This window comes from Rhinoderma darwinii, chromosome 3 (assembly GCF_050947455.1).
Source record: "Rhinoderma darwinii isolate aRhiDar2 chromosome 3, aRhiDar2.hap1, whole genome shotgun sequence".
NCBI classification, from domain to species: Eukaryota; Metazoa; Chordata; class Amphibia; order Anura; family Rhinodermatidae; genus Rhinoderma; species Rhinoderma darwinii.
Genome location: NC_134689.1, coordinates 194,230,927 through 194,252,358, shown reverse-complemented (window position 1 = coordinate 194,252,358; position 21,432 = coordinate 194,230,927). Strand labels below are relative to the sequence as shown.

At 44.5% G+C, this 21,432-nt stretch overlaps 1 protein-coding gene across 1 annotated transcript in view; it reads right to left on the bottom strand.

The window, feature by feature from the left end:
* IL17REL (interleukin 17 receptor E like) overlaps window positions 1-21,432 on the bottom strand; it is a 199,303-nt gene that overhangs the window by 1,068 nt on the left and 176,803 nt on the right. The gene's annotated exons all lie outside the window — the stretch shown is intronic.

The window sequence follows — 21,432 nt, the reverse complement described above, 5'->3', positions numbered from 1 at the left end:
ATGGGTTTTACGGTGTTCTGTTCCCACGAGGTGTAATTTTACGAGACGCTGTCAAAATAGGGTGTGTAAAAAGACGCCCGCGAAAAAGAAGTGCATGTCACTTCTTGGGACGTTTTTGGAGATGTTTTTCATTGACACCATTGAAAAACAGCTCCAATAACGTTCGTAAAATACGCCACGAAAAACGTTGCTACAAAAACGTCTGAAAATCAGGAGCTGTTTTCGCCTGAAAACAGCTCCGTATTTTCAGAAATTTTTGGTCACTGCGTGTGAATATACCCTAGGTGCCGAACATACCGACTCACTATGGGTCGAAACGTTGCCTGTTTGCCGTAAGATGTTTTGACAATAAAACCTTTTTGAAGATTTGGAGACGTGTGCTGTTTTCCCACTACTTCTTTTGGAATTTGCATTATGCCAGAGTAGGTTTGCCTGGCCTGACAGCGTGCACCACACCAGAACTCTGGACTTGTGCTGCTTCCTTTTCTCTCGTTTTGGCTTTATATCCACAGGATATGTCATAACTCTCAGATAGGTGTGTGTCCCAGAGGTGGACATCTATCTCTAGAACGGGGCCCCCTAAACGGGGCTCACAGGATATGCCATAAATGTCAGATAGATGCAGGTTCCACCCCTGGGACCGCACATATCTCTACAATGGGGCACTCTAAACTCTGTTCTACCCTTTTCTGCTGCAACTGCCTCCCGGACACTTCCTGACTATATGGTCAGGAGTTACGAAAACCACTGAGCTACACTGTTTCCATAACTCCCATAGTAGTGAATGGCAGTTACAAAAACAGCGTAAAATGCGAGCTACGCTGTCTTCATAACTACCATTCAGTTCTATGGGACTTATGGAAACAGCATAGCTCACCGACAACGAGCTACGCTGTTTTCGTACTCATGACCATATAGTCAGGAAGTGGCCAGGAGGCAGTTGCAGCAGAAAAAGGTAAAACGGGGTTTAGGGGGCCCCGTTCTAGAGATATGTGTAGGTCCCAGAGGTGGGACTCACATCTATCTGACATTTATGGCATATCCTGTGGGTCCCTTTTAGAGCCCCGTTCTAGAGATAGGTGTGGATCCCAGAGATGGGATCCGCATCTATCTTACATTTAGGATATATCCATGTACAAATAAAATCTAAATTACTTAATAAAAATCATACTAAACTCCCATACCTATGTATTTTCTAAAATGCCACACAGACACTATCATGCATCTTTGTGTCAAAGTGTAATTTTTCATAAAAAATGCGTAACAATTTATTTTTTATACATACCACATATGCCTAAGTCTACATGCACATATCTTCATAAAATCACTAGTATTGGATCTGTTTTTAGCCTGGAGATTTAAAAAAGTAACAACCTATAAAATACAGGGATTATAAACCTTGAAAAGTGAGCGCACCGCAAACCCTATATATTTCCAGAAAACAGACAACCTGACGATTGCAGTTGTCTATAATTTGCTGTTGAGTACCTTTATGACAAACAGGAATTGTTCTTCTTTTTCGAAAAAAATGCATTAATACATACATTTGCGCCTAAACTAATGTATGAGCAGAGGTTTACACACAAAACAATGTGAAAATAATAGACCAAAGTGTGGAAAGTTCACATATACCACAAGCGTCTAGATCAATAGTAGCTTGTGCTCTCAAAAAACGCTGAAACATAGGCCATGCAATATTTGGCCATCCACAAATGTTTTAAAAGTAGCAAACAGCTACTATGCTAGCAAAATGATTTTTTTTTGAGTGCACAGTATAAAAATACAACGTAATAATTTCTACATACAACCACCGATTTTATTAAGGAAGTAGGGAGAAAGGGAAAGAGTTGTGGCTCCTATGTGAAATTGAGAATAGTAAAAATAATAAACTTTATTGACTAATTAGTTTAAAAATTATTATTTTTTTTTTACAATTGTCCAATGTAGGTCATAATTAATTACAGTACAGATGACCCATTGTTCTGCACTATGAGAGCAAAATTTGCCTACTATATAGTTAACTATCTATTGCTATTGTCATACAACAAACATTTTGAATGACAATGTTTGTTGTATGACAATAGCAATAGATAGTTAGCTATATAGTAGGCAAATTTTGCTCTCATAGTGCAGAACAATGGGTCATCTGTACTGTAATTAAGTCTGACCTACATTGGACAATTGTAAAAAAAAAAAAAATTTTTTTAAACTAATTAGTCAATAAAGTTATTTTTACTATTCTCAATTTCACATAGGAGCCACAACTCTTTCCCTTTCTCCCTACTTCCTTAATAAAATCAGTAAAAATTGGTGGTATACATCTTTGTGGTTCCCAAAACTCACTTTATATAAAATAAAAAAAGTGAGGGTATTTGCAAAATCCCTATCTTTGACATACATACAACCACCTTCACGCAACTTTGCATCAAACAGCGATTATAAGCAAAAATGTTCACACTCAGACACCATTACAGCGGTCAGCTCCTAGAAATACATAGGCTATTAAAAATACCCCTATTACATAGCTAAACATAGTGTGACTAACACCAATAACTGGCTGCTAGCGTATAGGAAAAGCAAAGTAGTGAAACGAAAATATTCGTACCCTTAGACATATTGGACTTGATCTATCTCAAAAGAAAATCACCTTGATGCACTTTTCACTGCGTCGCCAGCTAGGTACTGTCTGAGGAATACGTTTCCCTATGATCTCTGTATAGTACGCTATCGATTAAAATACAATATTGTGAATTTTTGATAAAGATATATATCATTTTTACAAATAGGACGTTTTGTGCCTTTATTCCTGCTATAGGTCAAGATCTCTGTAGGTTGAATGCAGCATTTCTCTTTATACATAACCTAACAGAGATTGTGCCAACTTCAAACGGTGAGCAGATAAGCTATTGCCCGATATTATCAGCCAATTTTATACAGATATACTAACCTATAAAGCATTTTGTTCCTGTTATTTCCTTGTTATTTCTCTATTTTCAGTGAATGGGAAATGTTAATTTTACAGCATAGGATAATTTTACATGTCTTTTTGTGCTCGTGTTTGTGGTATAGGTTTGTCTCCGTTCTTACTTCTGAAACGTATAAATTTTTTTGTTCTTGAGATAAATCAGACTTTATAAAGTCAAGATTTCCCATATATGGTGACAAAAACGTATACGTTTTATGTATGAAAAAGGCCAAACGTCACCATTGACTTCAATACAAAGAAAAACGTATACGTGTGATATACGTTTTGGAAGAGGACTGAAAAGCGTACTAAACTACGCTGTTCAGGAAATGTAAAAAAAAAAAGATAGAACGTAAGAACACAAAACGTATGCACAAACTTCGCCATTAGGGCATTCGTCCTGCCCATAGAGATCAATATACACGCTGTACTACATGTTTTGACACTTTTATCACGTCAAAACGTACATTAAAAACGAGATGTGAACATAGCCATACAAAGACATTTTAGACAATTGTACTAAATGCTTCCAACTTTGTGGCAACAGTCTGGGGAAGACCCTTTCGTACTCCATCATGACTGTGCCCCTGTGTAGTACAAAGCGATGTCCATAGAGACATGATTTGAGGATGTTGATATGTGGGAACTCGAGTGGCCTGCACAGAGCCTTCATTTCATCCCCATCCAACAGCTTTGAGGTGAATTAGAATGTTAATTGTAAGCCAGACTTCTCGCCAACATCAGTGTCTGACCTCACAAATTGACTAAATTTTGGCCGGATAGTGTACATCCATACACATCCATAGAGCTGGTGTGCTGCCACCTGTCGGGATGCATTGAAGTGAGACTGGCGCACAAAGGGGAGGTCTTAACCTTATACCCCTACTTGTGTACGCCCTTGAGCAGGAGATAGGAGTTAGGTTGCATGCACATGAGTGTATTTGAAATCCATATCAGACACATCCTGAAAATGGTGTTGTTGCATTTTACCGTGGCTATGCATACAACTGTATCAAATGCTGAGACCGCTTTAAAAATATGGTAACAAACTCCACTGTATGCTGCGCATCAGACCAAGTTCACCAATCGAAAAAAAACAAAACAGCAAATGAACCACAACATCCATTAGTGACTAGCATGGAAGTTTTAGTCTGTGATACTGAATGGGTAGACGACAACACGTCTCCATGATCTATTAGTGCGCGTGACCCTCTAACATGAGTCCGAAATTGTAGTCGAAAGGTAGAGAGAGCACTGAATGTTTGTTACGATGCAACTAAGCAAAATATATTTTTAGTTGAAGCCGCATTTTGGGTATAATAACACTTTACTTCAGGCAGTTGCGATAACTGCAGAGTCTTAGAGAGGCAGGAGGTCTGTGATATAGAAATTCACAAAAATATATTATTCTGCAAAATGGAACTATATTAACGGTCGGAATGCGCTTAAGCACTTCTATATATATTCAGGAACTGTATCACACATATCTTTAAAATTTACCACAGATAATTTGCTGCTACGTTGTCATGTTCTTTCATCGTAGAAATAATAACCTTCATCAAATTTGAAGAAAGGTTCCGTAGTAAGTAGTCTAGTCAGTGAGAATTCACATATAGGCTGGATTCACACGAGCATGTTCGGTCCGTAATGGACGGACGTATTTCGGCCGCAAGTCCCGGACCGAACACACTGCAGGGAGCCGGGCTCCTAGCATCATAGTTATGTACGATGCTAGGAGTCCCTGCCTCTCCGTGGAACTACTGTCCCGTACTGAAAACATGATTACAGTACGGGACAGTTGTCCGGCAGCGAGGCAGGGACTCCTAGCATCGTACATAACTATGATGCTAGGAGCCCGGCTCCCTGCAGTGTTTTTGGTCCGAGACTTGCGGCCGAAATACGTCCGTCCATTACGGACGTAATGACCTCGTGTGAATCCAGCCATACAGATTCTTTGTATTTTTGTATTTAGTTGATAACCAAGTTATACTGAGCTTTTATTACAGTTATAAAGCTATAACATCCACATCTTCTTACAGGAGGATTACAGGACTGATTAAGACATTTCACCCCAGACATTCCTACACAAGAGCCTATTCATGATGTTTCTGTGTGAACAAATGATGATGGCTATTAAAAGGCTACACACAGTACGTTCTGTGACCACATAGTAGCTGTAATTGCGGAAGCAATTATATGACACATGACTAGCGTAGTGGGAAATTCCCTGTTCTTCTGGCTCTAAAAATGCTGAAAGCAAAGTGTGAACAATAACTAAAAGCTTGCTTATCGGAGAAACACATAAAAATGTTAATATTTCAGTAAATCACGTAACTGTAGTAAATAAACTGTAGAACCACTTCTTCACGCTATGCAAACTCTCACTGTTCTATACTTCAGCTTTTCACAGTTTACCTTTGACACACATTACCTGTAAGCTAGGTATTCCCAGAGTGACAGCAAAATACCATGTCCTTGTACAAAAGACAAAACTTGTCAAGCTGTTCTGTGCTAATGAATAGACTCTATTAACACAATGACTGCCGTTCTGAGTGTTTACAAAATGTGCCCCTGCAGATATATGCGGATACATAGGCATGTTGTACATTTGAATGACTTTATATTATAGTAATCTACTTTAAGATTATTATCACAATTTTTAGGGTCGTAGCGTAGCGTATATACTGCGGCTTTTCCGCAACAGATTTTGTTACGGAAATCCGCAGCATAATTCAGTAGCAGCAGAGTGGATGAGATAGAACAAATCTCATCCACACGCTGCGTAAATGCTGAGCGGAAGAAAACATTTAGAAATTGACATGTGGTGCACAGTTTTATTCCGCAGCATAACATTTGTATTTGTGTAAACGCTGCTCATTTGTTGCAGGATTTCCCCATTGAATTCAATGGGGGAAGTAAAACCCACGACAAATAGCAGATGCTGCGTATTTTGCGAATCTGCCGCGAAAAACGGAACTACTTACCAATGAGTCTGTGCTTCTTTCTTCCTCCTGGCCGTCCTCCTGGGATGACGTTTCATCCCATGTGACCGCTGCAGCTAATCACAGGCTGCAGAGGTCACATGGGATGAAACGTCATCCCAGGGCCGCAGAGCGTCTGACGTCATGATGTCGGAGGGATGTGTCGCATAGTAAGTATAACTTCGTCTGGGCATTAGCGCCGAAACGCGCGTTGGGGTGGACTTTGGCTGCACTTACCTTGTTCAACTACCATGGGTATGTGAGACCTTATTTGACTCTTTGAATAATATTTTCATTTACTTTCTCATGTACTTTGTCCTGCATGTTTTCGTTCCTTTGTACCTCATATGTCAAGTAGCACTCGTGCTGCTCCATCCGTTGTCTTGCTACTTCTAAACCATCTGACCCACTTCTATGTAGTCTATCATATTGCATACTTATACACGTATTTCATTGAACTACTTCTTGCATAGACTGCCATTCAACGGACGCATATATACATCTGTTACCCTTTCCCAAGACGCACATGCACTTTTTGTACTAGTCTCTTGCATAGCCACATGGTTTGACTATATGCATCAGCCAAAGATCCCTGTTTTTACTGTGGTTTTTTGGATTCTTTTTATAGTGTGTTACCATTGTCAATAAAGTATTCTTTTTGTATAACTTCTACTTCTCAGTTCTTCAGCGTCAATTCTTCTTTTTTGGTTTTCTATTGCATTTCTGATGCTGTTAGGGTTTTACACCCTGAAATCGACCTATTTGTCCACACATATTCACATGTGCGACTTGTCCTGGACTTTTGGTTATGCAGATTTCTGTTGCTTTTTTTCTTTTATCGGTTATATACTGTGCTAGTCAATGGGGCAAGTGTCCGCTGCGTAAAACTCACGACATGTCCTATATTTATGCGTTTTTCGTGCATCACGCACTCATTGAAGCACTCATTCTGTGTGACGTGCGTGATTCGCGCAACAGCAGTAAAAAGTATGAATGAAAACAGAAAAGCACCACGTGCTTTGCACCATGTGCTTTTCTGTTTACAAACATACAAACAGAGTGTCATAATGATGGCGGTTGCGGCTGCGCGAAAATCACACAGCCACGCATCATACGCTGCTGACACACGGAGCTGTTATGTACCTTTGCGCGCGCAAAACGCCACGTTTTTTGCGTGCGCAAAATGCACACGCTCGTGTAAATCCGGCCTCACTGTAAAACGCTGCGTATTTTCCGCAATGAATCTGAAAATCTGCAGTGGTTACGCTGTGTGTGTTCCTAACCTTAGAATAATTAAACCATGTCCTATCATTTTTATATTATATTGGAGTAACTTTTCCTCCAGAAACTATACACAAAATATTAAAATAAACACATTCACATAATATGGGCAATTTATAGTTATAACGATGTCACCCTCTACCGTCATACAGTTTACAAAATTAGTAAGAATCATCAGAATTTAACCCAAAATACAATCAGCTGATTTTCCTATGTCCTCACAATATGTTTTAGGGCGGATTTACACGAGCGTGTGCGTTTTGCGTGCGCAAAAGGCACTTAACAGCTCCGTGTGTCATCACCATATGATGCGCAGCTGCATGATTTTTGCGCAGCCGCCATCATTATGACACTCTGTTTGGATGTTTGTAAACAGAAAAGCATGTGGTGCTTTTCTGTTTTCATTCATACTTTTGACTGCTGTTGCGCGAATCACGCGCGTCCCACGGAAGTGCTTCCGTGTGCTGCGCGTAATTTTTACGCACCCATTGACTTCAATGGGTGCGTGATGTGCAAAAAACACAGAAATATAGGACATGTCGTGAGTTTTACGCAGCGGACTCACGCTGCGCAAAAATCACTGACAGTCTGCACTACCCCATAGACTAACATAGGTCCATGCGAGGCGCGTGAAAATCACGCGCGTTGCACGGACGTATATCGCGTTCGTGTAAATCCGGCCTTAGGCTCATTGATGTAATAGGGCTAGGTACACATTACAAGCATAAATACCCCTCACATATCGATATACAGTAAATCAAATATTATATCCTAGATAATTCCACCAACACATATCCCTACAAATAAAAAAATGGATTGACACAAATCCAGATTTTCAAGTGTCAAAAAGTCTTTTATCATACAAATGGGCAGATTTCATACATTTTCTTGTCAACTGATATTTCCAAAGTACTTTTTTATACTTAAATCCGGATCTGGATTTGTGTGACTGGATATTGAAAGGATATGATTTTCCTCTGCGTAGCAATAAATATAGAGGTGAGGCTGTGTTTACATAAAATTTTTGCTTTACGTTTAGTAAATGCGCCAGGTATGCTCTTGGCACATATTTCAAATGTATCCATAGGGTCCCATTTACTCAAAATATCCCAAAAGAGTGTCTTTTTGACATACATATGTTCAAGTGGTATGTACCAGTATACTTTTTTTTTTTACCTATTATTGAAAAGTGTAGTCGGCTGTGTTTTTCAATACTGAGGCATCCCACAAAAAAAGTGTACTGTGCAGTATACGTTTCTTTAACATGGGAGCCTATGGGTAACGTATGCTGAGGAAGAAGCGGATTTCACGCTTCGAAACGCGTCCAGTACTAATATAGTGTGTTAGAGGACTGAGACTGATTTAAATAAGACACCATCTACTTATGAAAAAAGCATTTGCTACATCTAGTATTGTTGGCAATAATTGAATTGAAATAAAGCTCAGTGAACTGCTGGGATTGCAGCATCATATCCACAGGTTCCGGGGCTGCACATTTGCAAACAGTCACAGCTTCCCATCTATCAGAGCTTTCCATTCACTGACAGTGAGGCGAAGCGCGCTGCAAGTACCAGCGTAGCCACGGTATCAACATAAGCACATGCAAACTAACTAAACCTACAGATATAGCCATCTTTATCTTGACTTTTAACGCATTAAATACACAGTGTCAGGAAACTTTAACGATACTTTTTTAATGGCTTTTGTTGTATGATGTCACGCTGCAGCAAGTTATCAGAGTCAAGATAAACTTGGCTACATCTTTACTAATCAGGTATTCTAAGAAGTCACAGTACTACAAGTACAACAAAACTGTGAATAGTGCTTGTCTGCAGTGGCGTAACTACCGCCGTAGCAGCAGTAGCGGCTGCTACGGGCCCGCGGCATGAGGGGGCCCGTGTCGCCAGCCGGCACGGGCCCTCACCATGGCCGGAGGCTCCACTAGCAGCCGCTATGGCTGCTACAGCGGGACGCCACTGAACACTACGGCAGAGCAGGGAGGTATCTCCCCGCTCTGCCATTAACTGGTTCCTGACCGCTGGCTGTATTTTTACGGCCAGCGGTCAGGGTCCTTAAAACCCGAGCCATAGACTTTCTACGGCTCGAGTTTTAACTTGCTGCCCGCGCGATCGGGCAGCTGAATGTCGGGTCTCCGGCTGTCAGTGACTGCCGGGGACCCTGAGGAGAGGATAGAGGCAGCTTTCACTGCTTCTGTCTTCTCTGATCACTTGTACACAGCGCTGAATGCGCGCTGTGTACAGGACTAGAGACAGCAGCAGCGGCGCTGTCTCTATTCCTCACAGTGATCATGTGACATGTGCCGTTAGTGGCAGACTGTTGCTGGGTCTTACTAGACCCAGCACAGCCCTATTAGTGACAATCGTCACTATGAGAGGGCTGATTTCCCCTGTAACTGGGGCTGCTGTGCAGCTCCAGTTACAGTGGAAAAACATGGTGTAAAAGAAAGAAAAAAAATATATAAAGTTCCCCAAAGGTCTTCTTTGACCTTTGGGGGACAGACCATAGTAATAAAAAAATAATAAAGTAAAGTGCAAAAAAAATGTAAATAATAAATACACATAAAATACCCACCCCCAAAAAAAACGTTCCCCCCGCCAATCATTGTTGTAACGTTGGCCCACACCCAATTACCCTAATATAGACATGTAATATATAAAAATTTACGGTAGACAATGGCGATCACAAATAAAAGGTCTATTTTAGGGTAAAACTATGTTATTACCAAAAACAAATAGCTCAAACGTAAAAAAGCTTATTTTTTTACTATTATTTTCAAACTTTATGAATAAAAATTCTAAAATAGCAAAAAAGGTGTGTATAAAAACGATAAAAAATGAAACCTGCATTGTCTACGGAAAAAACTTCGCAAAAATCACGTCGTTAGCCCAACAAATAAAAAAGTTATAGCCATTTAACGAACACGTGCTAAAAAGGGATAAACGGTGTCTGGTCCTGAAGGCGCAAAATAGAGCAAAAGACATGTATCCCCTCTCCACAGGATCTCCACAGGATAGGATAGGGGATACATGTGTGATCGCTGGCAGCGATAGGGAGAACGGGGGACTGAAAGTCCCCTGAACTTCTCCATCACAAACCTCGGACTTCCGGGGTCTGTGTCGGCAGCTCCGTAGAAATGAATGGAGCGCCGGTCGTGCTTGTGCGCATGCGTGACCAGCGCTCCTTTCATTTTTATTGAGCTGCGCAGACGCTGGAAGTCAGAGGTTAGTCATGGAGAAGTTCAGGGGACTTTCAGTCCCCCGTTCTCCCTATCGCTGCCAGCGATCACTCATGTATCCCCTGTCCTGTGGAGATCCTGTGGAGAGGGGATACATGTATTTTGTAGGACACATTGTAGGTCGCATTTTTGTTGGGAGGGGGGACGCTGTATGGCATTCCCTACAGGGGGGGGTGGCTGTATGGCGTTCCCTACAGGGGGGGAGCTGTATGGCGTTCTCTACAGGGGGGGCTGTATGGCGTTCTCTACAGGGGGGCTTTATGGCGTTCTCTACAGGGGGGGCTGTATGGCGTTCTCTGCAGGGGGGCTGTATGGCGTTATCTACAAGGGGGCTGTATGGCGTTATCTACAGGGCGTTGTATGGCGTACTCTACAGGGGGATGTATGGTGCTATCTACAGAGGGGGGGCTGTATGGCGTTATCTACAGGGGGGCTGTATGGCGTTCTCTACAGGGGGGGCTGTATGGCGTTCTCTACAGGGGGGCTGTATGGCGTTCTCTGCAGGGGGGCTGTATGGCGTTATCTACAGGGGGGCTGTATGGTGTTATCTACAGGGGGCTGTATGGCGTACTCTACAGGGGGATGTATGGCGCTATCTACAGAGGGGGGGCTGTATGGCGTTATCTACAGGGGGGACTGTAAAAAAGGCACTATCTACAAGAGGGGGGGGGGTTGTGTGACACCCAGGGGAGGGGGGCCCCAGTCAAAAGTTTGCTATGGGCCCAGTCTTTCCTAGTTACGCCCCTGCTTGTCTAGCACATAAAAACAGAAAATAGCCATTCAAATAAGGCTTCGTTCACATCTACGTCAGGGCTCCGTTCCAACATTCCGTCTGAGCTTTCCGTTAAAACAGAGCCCTGACTGACACAAATGGAAACCATAGGTTTTCGTTTCCATCCCCATTTATTTCAATGGTGACGGATCCGGTGCCATAGGTTTCCGTTTGTCTCCGTTGTGCAAGGGTTCCGTTGTTTTGACGGAATCAATAGCGTAGTCGACTATGCTATTGATTCCGTCAAAATGAGGGAACCTATAGTTTCCGCTTGTGTCAGTCAGGGTCCCGTTCCGACGGGAAACTCAGACGGAACATCGGAATGGGACCCTGGCGCAGATGTGAACGAAGCCTAAGGGTATGTTCACACGCCGTTTTTTTCCATTGAAATCAATGGGCAGATGTTTGGAGGCGTTCAGCTTCCGTATTTTCAGCCATTTTTGGGGTGTCTATGGCCCGAAAAACAGCTGAAAATAAGCCGTGTGAACATAACCTATCACTGACATTGTGTATAGTAGCATTGGAAGTGTAATACCATTCAAGTGGGTACGCTGTATTGAATATATCATAAGTTGTGGTCGTTCTGGCATGAGAACACAGACATTCACCATCTGACAATATTGTGAATATCTGCGTAACAGCGGAGCACTATATTCAAACAAATTTCTTGGAGCAAGAAAACAACAATAAAATAAGATCAGCGATACCGTACAAAAAACGCACATGTCTGAATATGGGTCAAAGTCCTCCGTTTTAATATAGATACTCATAATAGCAGGACCTGCTATATTGAGTTAATCTACAATTTTTGTATATTTTAATAACATATTATTTTTATCCTATTTAATTGCATATAAATTCATTCAATTTATTATTTTGCATTTTTTATTATTTTATTATTATTATTATTATTATTATTTTTTATTATTCCTTATAAGGGACATTGGATCTCAAGATTTGCACATAAATTCGAACCACTGTAATTTATTGTTGTATATTGTTGTATATTGTTCCATATTGTCTTATTGTCCTATTGATATATGCAAACAGTAGTGTTAGTAAATAAATATTATTGATATTAATACAAAACCAGAACTAACATTGATTTAGTCTTGAGAGACGGTTTTATCTAGCATTATTTTGAATCTTTACTGTATGGGGTACAGCTAACTGTGCACTCGACTACATCATGCAATTGCCCACATCGTGAGTGAGCCACTCTTCATTCTAACGTATGCAACTGTGTAGTAAGGGCCGGACACAGGCAGCAGGCCATAGGCGTAGGCCGGCATGACCAGTGAGACAGGAAGGTAAGGGGTTAACATTTGTAATAGGAGGAGTAGTAGAGGAGTTAGAGGCAAAGAGTAGGGCTGGCTTAAAGGGGCGAGGTCAGGGGCAATATAGGGACGAGCAAGGGGTGCTGAGGGCCATTAATGGGCAGTCAGCACAGGAATTGTACAGCACAGAAATCGTCTCTGCACTTGACTTACCTCATGGAGGCACTTATGGTGCAGCTCCGTGCTGTGGTAGCAGAGAGAGGAATGGCCTGGCTGAAGGAGGAACTGGGACAGACCGGTCCTGGGGAGCAGGCCCCCAAAGTGTCGACAGCTGCAGGATCGCACGCACTGATGGGGCCTTCTGCTCCTGCGACTCACACGTGCTCCGAGCTGTGGTCCGCCAGGGAACTGCCGGTGACGTCATCATCCATCCGGCGGCGCTCTCGTCGGGTTTTGCCACCAGAGCGTCTGAGTCCCGATGTACAGCCAAGGGCCAGGTCGCAGGGATGGGAGCCCCTCTCGGGACCCTCCAGGCCGGGCCCTCGGCATCAACGCCCGGGGTCGCAGGGTACGATCTGAGAGGAATCCAAGAATCCGTCCCGGCACTGCGGAGATGGGGGACAGGCTCCCTTGCATATGGGAGTGCCCCTTGTCTTCCACCACACAAGTCGTGGAGCTGCAGCGGGCTGATCTGGCGATGCTCCAGTCGGACGGCCCGCCCGCCACCTGGACGTCGCCCCTGGAATTACGCATAGCCCGCATTCGGCGGTGACGCAGCGTGGGAGAGAGGAAAGGCGCGTTGCTGTGGATCTGGCGGTTCCTGCAGGATGGTCTGGAAGGCCCCGGTCGTGGTGGAGATTCGTGATGTTGCTGCATTTGATCGCGGTGGTCGTGCCGAGGATGCTTATCCAGGCCAGGCTGGTATGGATGAAGCAGACGGATTGGTCGATGATGATGGTCATCAGGAGGGATCCTTTGCCCCGGCTGGTAGGAACACAGCATCTGCGTAGCCCTGAGAGTCTATATCACCTTCATATACTTTTCCTTCTATATTTAGGTCACATGGGGTAGGGGGTGGTTCACGGGGTGGGAATGCAGAGGATTTAAGTGTTAGTGGGTGTCGCAGGGGCGTGGTGTTGCGGGTGAGGTACAGGAATTGTTGGGCTGTGTGAGGAAACTTCTTGCGCGCTGTGAGGGCGGTTTGTTGCAAGCTTCTTCACCAGTTCTAGAGTGGGTGCCGCCGGCGGTTGGGCCTGTTGTAGGGGGTGGTCAATTCTTGGGGGAGGGGTCACTGGCCAGGGACGCGGGGGTAAAAGTTGCGATTCAGACAGATAAGGATAAAGAGGTAGACAAGGTGCGGTTGGATGACAAAGCTAAGTGTGAGGTATATGTTTGTTTTGAGGGTCCCTTGGGCGCTCATTTGAAGCAGGATGTTAGAGACAAGATTTGGAGGGATTAATATGTGTGGATATTTTCCCTTCTCCCCCTTGAAAAATTCAATTTAGATAAGAGTAAACCCTTAGAGTGCAAAAAAGAGGAGGAGGAAAAGCGTCAATATCGGTTGATTCCACAAACTTTTGCCAATTGGTTGCAGTCGTTCGCCATTTTGGCCAGCGTAATATGGGAAAAGGGGAAAATTGTTCCGCCCTCTTCGGTTATATGGACGCTATAGGGGAAGCGCATAGGGTTAATGGGGGACAGAATTCGTTCAGATACGACGAGCAGTTGAGGCAAAGGAAGGCGGTTCATCCCAATATCAAGTGGGACAATAAAGACATTGGGCTATGGTTGTGGGTTATGGCCCTGGTTGAGTCAGTCCTTTCCCAGGAGGGGCCGGAGGCGCCGGCCCCTCTGGGCAATACAGTTACAGTAACGGTGCGTTGGGAGGGAAGTTGGGCTTGTGCTGGCAGTTCAACGATGGCTAGTGCAAGTTCGGGGCGGGATGCAAATGAAGACATTCCTGTTCGTTATGTGGCGGAACGTCACACGGCTCCTCAAAATGTTTTAGATAAGGAAAAGGGCGGGGAGCAGGTGGTGCTAGCCAAGAGTCGGATGCCTGTGAGCTGGGAAAGGATGGAGCCTTAGCTAGTAGATATCCAGACAAAAAGTGGGCAGAGTTGTTATTGGAGGGTTTTCGTTTTGGTGTGCTGATCTGATTGTGTCACCTTTGGGGGTGGTGCCAAAAAAGGAGGCGAATAAATTTTGGCTCATTCACCACCTCTCTCATCCCAAGGGGTTGTCAAACGACGGCATTGCCCTGGAACTTTGCTCCGTGGTATATACCTCCTTCGATGCGGTAGTTGAGTTAGTGCGGCACTGCGGCAGGTGGGCGTTGATGGAAAAAACTGATAATGAGTCAGCCTTTTGCTTCCTCCCGGTAAACTCGGACAGCTTGTTGGTTTTTTATTGGAACGGGGCTTATTTCGTGGATCGGTGTCTGCCAATGGGCTGTTCAATTTCCTGTGCTTACTTTGAGGCCTTCAGCTCCTTCCTGGAATGGGTGGTTTGTGATGTGGCGCGGGTACGGTCGGTAATACATTACTTAGACGACTTCCTGTGTGTCGGGTTTATCGGTGTATTCGTCGCTACTGGGCACGGTAGAGTGGGTAACAGCTAGTTTTGGGGTTCCACTGGCCCCTGAGAAAACCAAGGGCCCTCGGAATTGTTTAGCTTTTCTTGGAATTACCATTGATTCTGTTAAGATGGAGTGCAGTTTTCCTGTTGATAAGTTGGAGTCCCTGCGGGTTGATATTGGGACAGCGAGACATTTACGTAAAATGGTACTCAAGGATTTGCAATCCCCACTAGGCAAACTGAATTTTGTGTGTTAGATTTTGTCTATGGGTAGGGTATTCTGTAGGAGGTTGGCGGGGGTAACGGAAGGCGTTAGGGCCCCACATCATTATGTTAGGTTGACCAGGGAACATAGGGAGGATTTGGCAGTTTTGTTGGAGTTCTTGCAATATTATAATGGTAGATTGCTTCTTATGTCTCCAGTGGTGGATAATTTTGATTGGGAGCTGTTTACTGACGCTTCTGGGGGGGTTGGTTTTGGAGCCTATTGTAGAGGACAATGGTGCGCATCACGCGGGCCTGCGGACTGGTTCGAACTAGGATTGGTGAAGAACCTTGCTCTCCTGGAACTTTTCCCGATCTTGGTGGCCTTGGAGATTTAGGGCGAGCTGTTCCGGGATAGCAAGGTTCGTTTCCATTGTGATAATATGGTGGTGGTGATGGCCATTAATAATGTCTCGGCACCTTCTCCTCTGGTGGTGCGCTTGTTGCATCAGTTAGTGTTGCGCTGCTTATCTTTGAACGCGTGGATCATTGCATTGCATGTGCCCGGGGTCCAGAATGACATAGCAGATGCTCTTTCTCGCCTTCAGTGGAAGCGTTTCCGTCGGGTGGCGCCAGAAGCGGAAGTGGAAGGGATTGCTTGCCCGAAACAACTTTGGGGGCTGGTTTACGAGCAGTGGGAGGATTAATAAAGTCTTCTCTAGCGCCTTGTACGTGGGCAGCGTGCAGCGTGGAGGGATTGGGAGGCATGGTTAGCGGGACTGACAGGGGTGGAGGGGGACAGCGATCGTGTGGTAGCGTTGCTGGGGTTCATAGGCCGGGTCTCAGTAACGGGCTGGTTAGTGCCCAAGGTAAATCGGTTCGTGTCAGCTCTGACTTTCGGGTTTAAGATTCGAGGATTGCGGGATGTAACAAAATATTTCTTGGTGGTCCAGGCCCTGAGGGGGTACCGTAGGGGCAGGGTTTGGCCAGATGGGCGTCGCCCAGTTTCTTTCTTAATGTTGGAACGGATAGGAGAGGTACTGATGGAGGTTTGTTTTTCTGAGTTCGAAGTCAGTTTGAATAGATTGTCATTTTCATGGGCGTTTTTTGGGGGCTCTGCGGGTGGGGGAACTGGTGGCACCAAGTACTAAAAGGACAGGAGGGTTGCAGGCCGGGAATGTGATATTATTTGAAGACAGAGTGGAGTTTTGGATTAGGTGATCAAAAGCAGATAAAGAGGGTAGGGGTAAGCGCGTGTTGCTGGGGGTGGTGCCTGTGGCGTGTATGTGCCCAGTGACCTGTTGTTCTTGCTATAGGGTGGTTAGGATGGGGGCAGGAGGGCAGTTTTTGTGTCACGCTGATGGGACCTTTTTGTCTCAGTATCAGTTCACGTGGGTTTTCCGTACATGTATAGTTGCTATGGGGTTGGATGGATTGGTTTTCCCTCCCCATTCGTTTCGTATTGGGGCTGCAACAGATGCGGCTGCTTGGGGTTTAGGACCAGAGATAGTAAAACGGATAGGTCGTTGGGAGTCTAATAGTTTTAGGTCTTATGGTTAGGTCTAACTACATTTGTACTTGTGGAATTGATGTTGTCGGTATGTTGTGATACAGTGATTTGAGTTGGCTTCCTCTCTCCCCCGTCCCCCCCCCTTTTGTTGTTTACTTCTCTCGATCCTTCTAATTAATTTTGCTTCCTTTCATTGTAGATCGGGGTCCGCGGTTGGTGTGGATATTAGGACACTAATACGTGCACTGGGGGGCTGTGCGGGCAGATGTTCTCCCTAATGGGCGACAATTGGGTTTTCGCGGTCCGATGCCATATTTCATTGGCTCGGCTCTAGTGGTACGGTGTGGAATAGGGTCCTCCCGGATGTCCATCGGTATGCCCAGTTAGACAGATCACCGGACGTGTTGGTGCTACATGTAGGGGGTAATGACCTGCGTGCACGCCCCTTTGGGAATTGATTAGGGATATCAAATATGACCTACTCCGTCTCTGGTCATGCTTTCCCAGGGTGTTAGTGGTTTGGTCCGAAATAGTCCCTCGTAGGGTTTGGAGACATGCTTGGTCGGTGGCGCACCTTAACAAAGCACGGGGTAAGGTTAATCGGGCGGTTTCCAGTTTTGTGCTTAGAAAGGATGGCTTGGGAAATTTCTGGTTGGGGGATGGGGTTCATCTGAATGCTGCCGGCATTGACCTTTGGACCTTTCGGATACAGGAGGGGATAGAGCGGGCCTTGCTGGGTGGTGGGGACTCACATACTTGAAGGTGCTCTGAGTATGCTTATGTGGCGGATCGGGGGTCCTTGGAGTTGGTGGTAAGTTGGTGTAGGGGGATTCATCGTGGGTAAGCTCCCTTCCGAATTATACAATTGGTCAGTAGTCTGGCTTATTTTGGGCTCCTGCTGGGTGGTGTCCCGGGGAGTGGTTTACACTCATGGCAAGCCAACTGCGGTTATAATGGTGCTCCTGAGCCTGTGGGGAAATGGCTGGGGGTAAACATATATATGGTGGGCAGTTTGGCACCAGAGTTTTTGTAGCTCCAAGGACTCCCCTTTGTCATTGTGTTTTTATTGATGAAAATAATGGTTGTTTGGCCAATTTTATCCAACCCAATGTCTCGGAGTATTTACTGGAAGGGGTGTGTTGAGTTAGGATAATAAAGGGGATGGGAATAGTAACAGGAACAGGATATCAACATACACACTGAACAAGCTATGGAATCCCATACATACAGTTGCATATGTCCAGGGTTTATGTTTGTAGGGAGATTTTCCTGGCGTATGCTCCAAAGCTAAACTAAAAACGAAGACTGAACAGAGCCAAATTCTGTTTATTATATAACAATGTAATGAGGTTCTAGGGTATTTCAATAGTATTGATTTTGTACATTAATTTTATATGACCAAGCCATATCAGTACAATAGGCTATATACACAGGGTTATAAACACACACACTCTTACATAATCCGAACGGCCATACAACATTTGTTGTGGTATTTCTGAGCTGGGAAGGGTTTAAGAGTTAAAGGAAAGGTGTCATTAATTTATGGTTTTTTATTAATTTATGTGTTTTTATTTAATACAATTTTATATGTACTTTATTTATTTTTTCACAATAAATGTTTTTTTTTTATTAACACTTTTTTAATTTACAAGGGGCTGCCATGTTTTATTTAATCTGTGTATGTGTCTCTTAACGACACATACACAGATGGAATACGGCAGCCACACTGCATGGACATAACGAAGGGGAGCTGTTCGTTACATCCTCTGCCTCTGACGTCTAGCTCTGTACTGCGCATGCGCAGTTCAGAACGACCCAACAGAGAAGCTAGTTTGTAGGGGGAAAGCCGGCGCCATTTTGCAGAAGACCGGCTGCAGGTACGGTGTGTGTGCGCGCATGCGGGCAGGGAAGTTTGTGTGTGGCGCGGTTGCATGTTTGGGGGGGTTTGTGTTTTTTGGGGGAGAGGCGCTCGCCAGAAACATGCAGGTAAGTTGTGTGTGTGTGGGGGGGGTTTGCTTGTGTGTGGGGGGGGGCTGTGTGTGGCAAGGTTGCATTTTTGGGGGGTTTGTGTGTGGGGGGGGCGCTCGACTGAGTCACGGTGATCGCCGCTGTTCCTTCAAAACAGCTGAATGGCGGCTATGAAGGATCAGCAGCACACGAGCGCAGCTGATCCTTCCCAGCCGCTTATCAGCTGTTTTGAAGGATCAGCGGCAAGCACCGCTGCTCCGTTGAGTGCCCCCCCTACACACACAAACCTCCCAAACATGCAGGTAAGTTGTGTGCATGCATGGCTTTGTGTGTAGGGCTCTGTGTGTGGCGCAGTTGCATGTTTGGGGGGGTTAGTGTGGGGGGCGCTCGACAGAGCAGCGGTGCTCGCAGCTGTTCCTTCAAAACAGCTGATTGGCGGATATTTTGAAGGATCAGTGGCAAACACTGCTGCTCCATCGTTCCTTGCTCCTACTGTGAGCAGCTGTGTAACTGCATGGCGATTCACAGTAGGAGAAAGAAATGAAGATGCAGCGGCACATTACGAATTTAATTTTTTTTGTTTTGCAGGTTCCACTGGATTGTTTGGACTACGTCGTAGATTCGTTGAACTACTTCGATGATCTACTTTTTTTTTTACATAAAATGGTGAAAGAGGGTTTTGTGGGGAAGTTTTTATTTCAATAAAAAATTATTTTCTTAGGTCTGTTTTTTTTAATACTTTATAAGCGCATTAGTAATGGCAGTTGTCTGTTTGACGATGTCCATTACTAAAGTGGGGTTTAGTGTGAGCCAGTAAAAAAGCTAGCACTAAACCCCCATTATTACCATGATACCCACCACCACCAGGGGAATCGGGAAGAGCCGGGTACGATCCAGTACCCAACCATCTGTAGTGATGGTCGGGCACTGGGGTGGCCGCAGGCTGGGAAGGGCCAAAAACAGTGGCTCTTCCCACCCTGGTAATGCTAGGCTGCGGATGTTTTATTGTATCTGGCTGGTTATGAAAATGTGGCGGACCCCATCTAGTTTTTTTCTTTTTTTAAAAAGGAATAAATTGACGAAAACTACGTGGGGCACCCCCATTTTCACAAACAGCCAGCTACAATAAATCAGCTGCAGCCTAGCATTACCAGAGTGGGATGGTCACTGTTTTTGGCCCTTCCCAGCCTAATAATACCAGCCTGCGGCTGCCCCATTCCCCGGCTATCATTACAGATGGTCAGGTACTGGATCGTACATGGCTCTTCCCGATACCCCTGGTGGCGGTGGGTAGCGGGATAATAATGGGGGGTTAGTTGCAGCCTTTTTACTGGCTAACACTAAGTCCCGCCTTAGTAATGGACGTCGTCAAACAGACAACTGCCATAACTGAAGTGATAATAAAGTATTAAAAAACAGAGATATTACTCCCTGTTCACACAGAGCTTGCTGGCACGGATTTTGATGAAGAAATTGCATCGGAATAAGCACCATAAAAACCCAGAAATCTCTCCGCATTGATTTCAATGGGAGGCAGAGGCGTTTTTTTCCCGGGTGGCTTTTAACCGCACATGGGGAAAAAAAGCAGCGTTTCCTTTCTTCCGCCTCTGACCTCCCATTGAAATATTTTCGGAGGCGTTTTTTTGTCCATGGTTCTTGCATTAGCTTCAATGGCTGCGGATGAAAACTGCCGCAGAAACAGCGGGAAAAAAGTGCAGGCAGTTTAAAATAGTCTTCAAAATTCCTGAAGGAGTTCTGAGGCACAGTTTTTTTTCTGCGTGCAAAAAAACCTCTGTGTGAATAGGGCCTTAGGGTATATTCTCACAGTGCAATTTTTCCACGTCTTTCCCGAGCGGTCGAAAATGACACCGAATAGCGCATGAGTTTTTACCACAAGTTTTTCTATGTGGTTTTCAGCTGCATGGCAAAAATGCGGCAAAACCAAACTGTTTGAATACACTTTAAGAAAATATTTTATTCAGATAAATACTCGCCCACACAATCCTCGTTAACCATTTTATTTTTTATTAAAACGTAGATCATCGAAGTAGTCCAGCGTATCTACGACGTAGTCCGAACGTTCGAGCAGAACCTGTAAAATAAAAATATAAAGTAAATAGAAAAAATAAAAATCTTCTATGGGAATATTTGGCGCGCTTTACGTGCCAAAGAATTGACAAGACGTTTCTTTTTTTCCCGCAATCGTGTTGTATGTACTAACGGCGCACTTTCCCATTGATGTAAATGGGAAGCTTAATCAAGTGTTTGATGTGTTTTTCGTCATCTAGTATTATTTTGAATCTTTACTGTATGGGGTACAGCTAATTTGTTGTACAAATTATTGATTTTTCAAACCTAAATTCAGGTTGTACCAGATTCACACGAAAAACCACTTGACAGCTCCGTGTGTCATCCGTGTATGATGCGCGGCTGCGTGATTTTCGCGCAGCCGCCATCATAGAGATGAGGCTAGTCGACGTCAGTAAATAGTCACTGTCCAGGGTGCTGAAAGATTTAACTGATCGGCAGTAACTCTTTCAGCACCCTCGACAGTGAATTCCGATGAAAAACCTCCCTGGATGACGCGGCAGTCCATGTGACCGCTGCAGCCTGTGCTTGAGCTGTGATTGGCTGGAGCTGTCAC